The sequence below is a fragment of the Megalops cyprinoides genome, chromosome 10 (genome assembly GCF_013368585.1).
Source record: "Megalops cyprinoides isolate fMegCyp1 chromosome 10, fMegCyp1.pri, whole genome shotgun sequence".
Lineage (NCBI taxonomy): Eukaryota > Metazoa > Chordata > Actinopteri > Elopiformes > Megalopidae > Megalops > Megalops cyprinoides.
Genome location: NC_050592.1, coordinates 430,485 through 435,257, shown reverse-complemented (window position 1 = coordinate 435,257; position 4,773 = coordinate 430,485). Strand labels below are relative to the sequence as shown.

General features: G+C 52.2%; 1 pseudogene; it reads right to left on the bottom strand.

Annotated features, from left to right (window-relative positions):
• Positions 1-687: 687 nt before the first annotated feature.
• On the bottom strand, positions 688-3,726 carry LOC118784325 (annotated as a pseudogene).
• Between the last annotated feature and the right edge of the window lie 1,047 nt (positions 3,727-4,773).

Sequence of the window (4,773 nt, the reverse complement as noted above, 5' to 3'; positions counted from 1 at the left end):
AGTCTGGGACAAACCTCATTTATAGGATGCACTTCATTAACCTGCATTTGCCGTTTAGAGATGCTCCTTTTCATTTGCTGAAGGATTCCAAAACTGCCCAGCTATTCCGAGGGAGTCACTGACCTCCTCTGCACCTCCTTACTCCTGGTCCTGGTCTGGCCTTCGGTCATCCTCCTGCCAAACGGCAGGCTCTCCCTCCACTCTCTCCATAGATTTCTCCCCTTCCACTGGCTGCGCCTCCTCCTTACGATCCGGTCCTCCTCGAGCCGCCTCCTCCTGTGAGAGCTGCACCTCTGTAGCTCCCTCATCAGCCTCCACACCCCTCCTGACAGACCCCTCCCCTCTCTGCACAGACTCTGCCCCAAACCCCGCCTTTCCCGCAACCTCCGTGTGCAGAGGCCCCTCCCCCCCGGCAGCCTCCAGAGACAGATCTCCTCTCTCGTCAGGCAGCAGGGGGGCCTTGAACACCCCCCCATCAACAACTCTCCACGAGTCACTGGTGACCAAGGCCCTCGGAGACGGAGACAGGGACGACGGCCCTTTCAGGAAAAGAAGGTTGTTTAGTGATGAAAGGTAAGGGGAGCAGTAGAGAGAGGGAGAGGGAGTGAGAGAGGGAGAGAGAGAGGGAGAGAGAGAGGGAGAGAGAGAGGGAGAGAGAGAGGGGGGGGGGAGAGAGGGGGGGGAGAGAGGGGGGGGGAGAGAGGGGGGGAGAGAGAGAGAGGGGGAGAGAGAGGTGCACTGTGCAGGAACATGTATTCACCCCGGGGATAATAAAGTGCACTATGGAGAGTGAGTGAAGCTGAGGTTCAGGCCCTGCTGTGCAGCGGGATACTCACAGCGCGCCCTTGCCTCACACTGAGAGGCACAGCAGGAACAGACAGCGGCAGCACCATGCAGCTCCTCCCACCTGTCAGAGCACAGCAGAGGCCGGGCGGGGTGGCGCTCAGCTACAGGGACCCATTTATCACATATTCAGACCACGCACCCCCACCCCATTCTATATTAGCTCTTTACGTTGCTCTAAATGAACAGAAATGCATATAACAGCATGCAATCATACAGAAATGAATAGCGTGCAGTTATGCACGTCTCCGGAGCCTCGCAGCTGCACAGGGCTCCACTCTACCTGCTCATTGTGTGGCTGAAGGTGCAGGATTTGGTGCTTGGAGACGGAGAGGCATTTCCCACCGTTACGGTACAGTGTAGAAACAGCAGCTGCAGAAAGGAGAGATTGCAGTGGGCTAAAATACAGCCAAACCAGTGGATAAAAAAGGAATGTATAAATTACCTCGGACGAGATGCCTGGAAACATAAAAGCATCTATGGAGAAGCGAAGTACATCTGGCCTGTGCAGGAAGAACCTGGAGCGACTGCCTTCTCTCCTGCTGTCTGTCATGCACCTGCAACACCCACACAGCCACGCAGCGCAGGGCTCAGAGCACAGCCACGCAGCGCAGGGCTCAGAGCACAGCCACGCAGCGCAGGGCTCAGAGCACAGCCACGCAGCGCAGGGCTCAGAACACAGGAGAATTGGCTATGGGCAATATCAAAGACGAAAGACGAAAGATTCCATTACCCAGAGTTTCCAATCACATCCAGTCGAGGTGTGGAATTAGGGTCGTTAGATGGTGTCACATGACAGGAAGTGGCAAAGAGCCTCACTCTTCTGGAGACCAAAGCAGCTGTAGCTTCAAAGTACATCGGCTCTCCGAGCACGTAGCTGTCTGTGGAAGTGAGCTTCTCCCAGCGAGCTGAAAACGGCAACATTTGCATCACTTTCATCATTTATAATGAGACTTATTATTTCTGCTCCTTCCGAAACGGCAAGCTTACCATTGCAAGCAGTGAGCCGGAAGCTGTGCTTGCTGGTAAAGGTCTTGAGGAAAGTGTTTCTCTCCAGTCCAGGTAAATAGCCAACCTTGTAAGAATAGTGAAATCTGGAGAGAAACAGGGTTTTGCCAGAGGAGGCCGTGCCGCATGTGCGGAGAGACGGACAGACGGACAGACTCTTACCTGTCGTAGCTGCAGTGGATGGGCAGCTCCAGTGCCACGGCTCTGATTACGGGTCCCTGTGGTTCCGGGATGTAGTGGAGGGTGTTGGAGAACACCAGCCGACCATCCACAGTCTGCTGAGGTCAGGCTTACATCATTAAAAAAAAAAAAACTGGACAACACCAATTACAATTATAAAATAATTTACATACACAGAACCATCTTAGGCTCTATGTACATTAACCCACTGCCTCTGTCTGGATGGACAGTTATATCTGCGGTCCTGGAGGAGTCTGAACTGGGCTACCGGACAGAAAAATCCCTGTCAAGGTAACGGGACTCATTCCACACTCTGACCGCGGCCTGGCGATAATGCAGGCAGTCAGGGCAAGACCAGAAGGAATTGGAAAACTGAATGGTGTAGTAGGCTGAAAAATAAGAATTACTTAGTATTACTTACAACTGATAACTAAGAACTAAGAAACTGAGAATTCGTCTAGCTAAGGGTCTGCACAGGCATGAAACTGACACTTGAGCCCGACCCAACGCGCATTTTAATAGCCAAACCGAACCCGGCCTGAAGAAAAGGCTCTTCCGAACCCGCTCCTTTTCGGTAAAATGCAAAGCGCCGCGTTCCACAGTGTAACATTCAGCGGTTTAACAAACGAACACAAACAGCTCGTCCGCGCTGGCAAAACAGAATCAGAACCACAATCAGACTTTATTGGCCATGTGTGCTTTCACAAATACAAGGAATTTCACTCTGGTCTCTCGTAGGGCTTTCATACAATGTCAGGATGATAGGTCGTGGGTCTGTACAGCGCACTAGACAAAGGCACTAGTCTGCACGAATTAATAAAATGGGAAGAATCTACAGCAGTTACAGCCCTTTTCGGAAAACGGACGACGTTTAGTCTACTTACGGAAGATCCCCAGTACCTCCAGGACAGTTTCTGGTCCAGACCCAGATTTTAAATAAAGCAGTTTACAACAGCTTGTGATCTCGGGTGCAGCCAAACACTAATGACATTCAACACGTACCTAAATATGAACAGCACCTGAGTAATCTGTGCGTAGTAAGTGTTGCTGCTCACCCTTTGCGTGGTTCCGCACTGATGAAGGTCACTGTGGAAGTAATAGTAATCTTCAGAGAAGCGACGGACGGCGCAAGTTCCCAGGAGCAGCATCGACGGCACGGTCCAAAACCCGAGCGCTTTCTTGTTGACGCGCACGGAGACGGTGCTGCGCCCACACCACACCTCCACTCCTCTGGGGCTACTGGCCGGAGACGCCGGGCCGCCCGCCGCAGCGTGGGGCGGGGGGAGGAGAAGCTCCTTCACGATGTTCGGTAAAGGCCTCCCTCCGACAGCGGGTCGGAACAGCTGCCTGTCAACGAGAGGGGCGCGCGCGTGCTGGGACATGGGGAGGAGGTGGTAGCGCGAGGACCGGGGCATGGGGTGTGCAGGCTCGTGCTCCCTCGCCTCGTGCAGGTGCTGGTCTGCGAGGCGGTCACGCGGCCTCTGACCACCCCGGACGTCCGCCGGCGGCGCAGTCTCAGCGGAAACAGGCGAAAATATGACGGGCAAGAAGCACGTTGATAGACAGAACAGCCACATTGCAGGCACCTTCAATTCCAAAGCCGCCAAAAAGTCAGATGTCTGAAAGCGAGCGGTGGCCGACGAGCAACCCAAAAATGGCATTAGTGCAGAGCGCAATCAGAGGCAGCAGCCGGGACACAGCTGAATGAGGTCTGCAATCACGTGTTCCGCTTTTACCAATCTCATGAATTCCAAGCAGCCTGCAGTTTTTCCACACACTGGGTACCACGCTTTACAATGAACATGAGCGGTCCGTGACCGCAGATTATTATACTTATATTATTATTATACGATATATCGCACACATAACTGGAGTATAAATATGTGAAAGTAGTACGTTGCCTAAAATGCTCTTAAATATTTTCATTATTGCTGCATCCCCACAAAGTCGTACACACTAATTATATTGGACATCAGAACCATGTACAGTTTTCAGTCCATATGTTCCATATCTTATAGGCTGCATTATATGTTGAAAGTAAATTGTTAAATCATAGAATGAAAATACTGCTCCGTCCGGGCACTGATGCACGTGTCTCTGTGCACCAGGATTTCTGCAAAGGTACGCACGAGCGCTCCTCTCCTCGCGTCATAGCAGAAGCGCATGCGCAGTGTCGCTCTCCAATTCGCTTCGCTCCGCACTGAGTTGTTTCACAGTAAATATAATTATGGGATAGCTCTCCACCCTTCTCAGCTGCCTGCCGATTTACACTCAAGAGTACCTGGTAAACTTAAGTTCTGTTCAAATAATGATGTAAATCCTGCGTACCCTGCGCCAAACGCTGCGCTCTCTGTGCGCCAGATGGCGGCGTTTACCTGCCCTTCCCCGCTCCGGGTTTCCCCGAAGTCAGACTGCGTTCTCGGCATGTCACAGCCTGAGTCTTATACCCATTCTAACGGACAGACCTGTCTGCTAACTGTAAAAATGTGTTACTCGAAGCGGGACGATGCCTTTAGCGAAGAAGTGAGCGAGTGTGCAGAGGGGGTCCGGGCTCCGGCGGGTGGGACCCCGTCCCTGCGGCGGATTCCGTGTTACCATCTACGTGTCATTTGGGATTTGTCATGTCGCTGTCTAAACGGAGCTCCATTTTACTTTTTTTATTCCGTATTTGATGTGCACTTTTTTCCTGTACGCTACACTCTCGCCTGCGATTTAACAGCCGGGTCGCTGTAAAATAAAAAT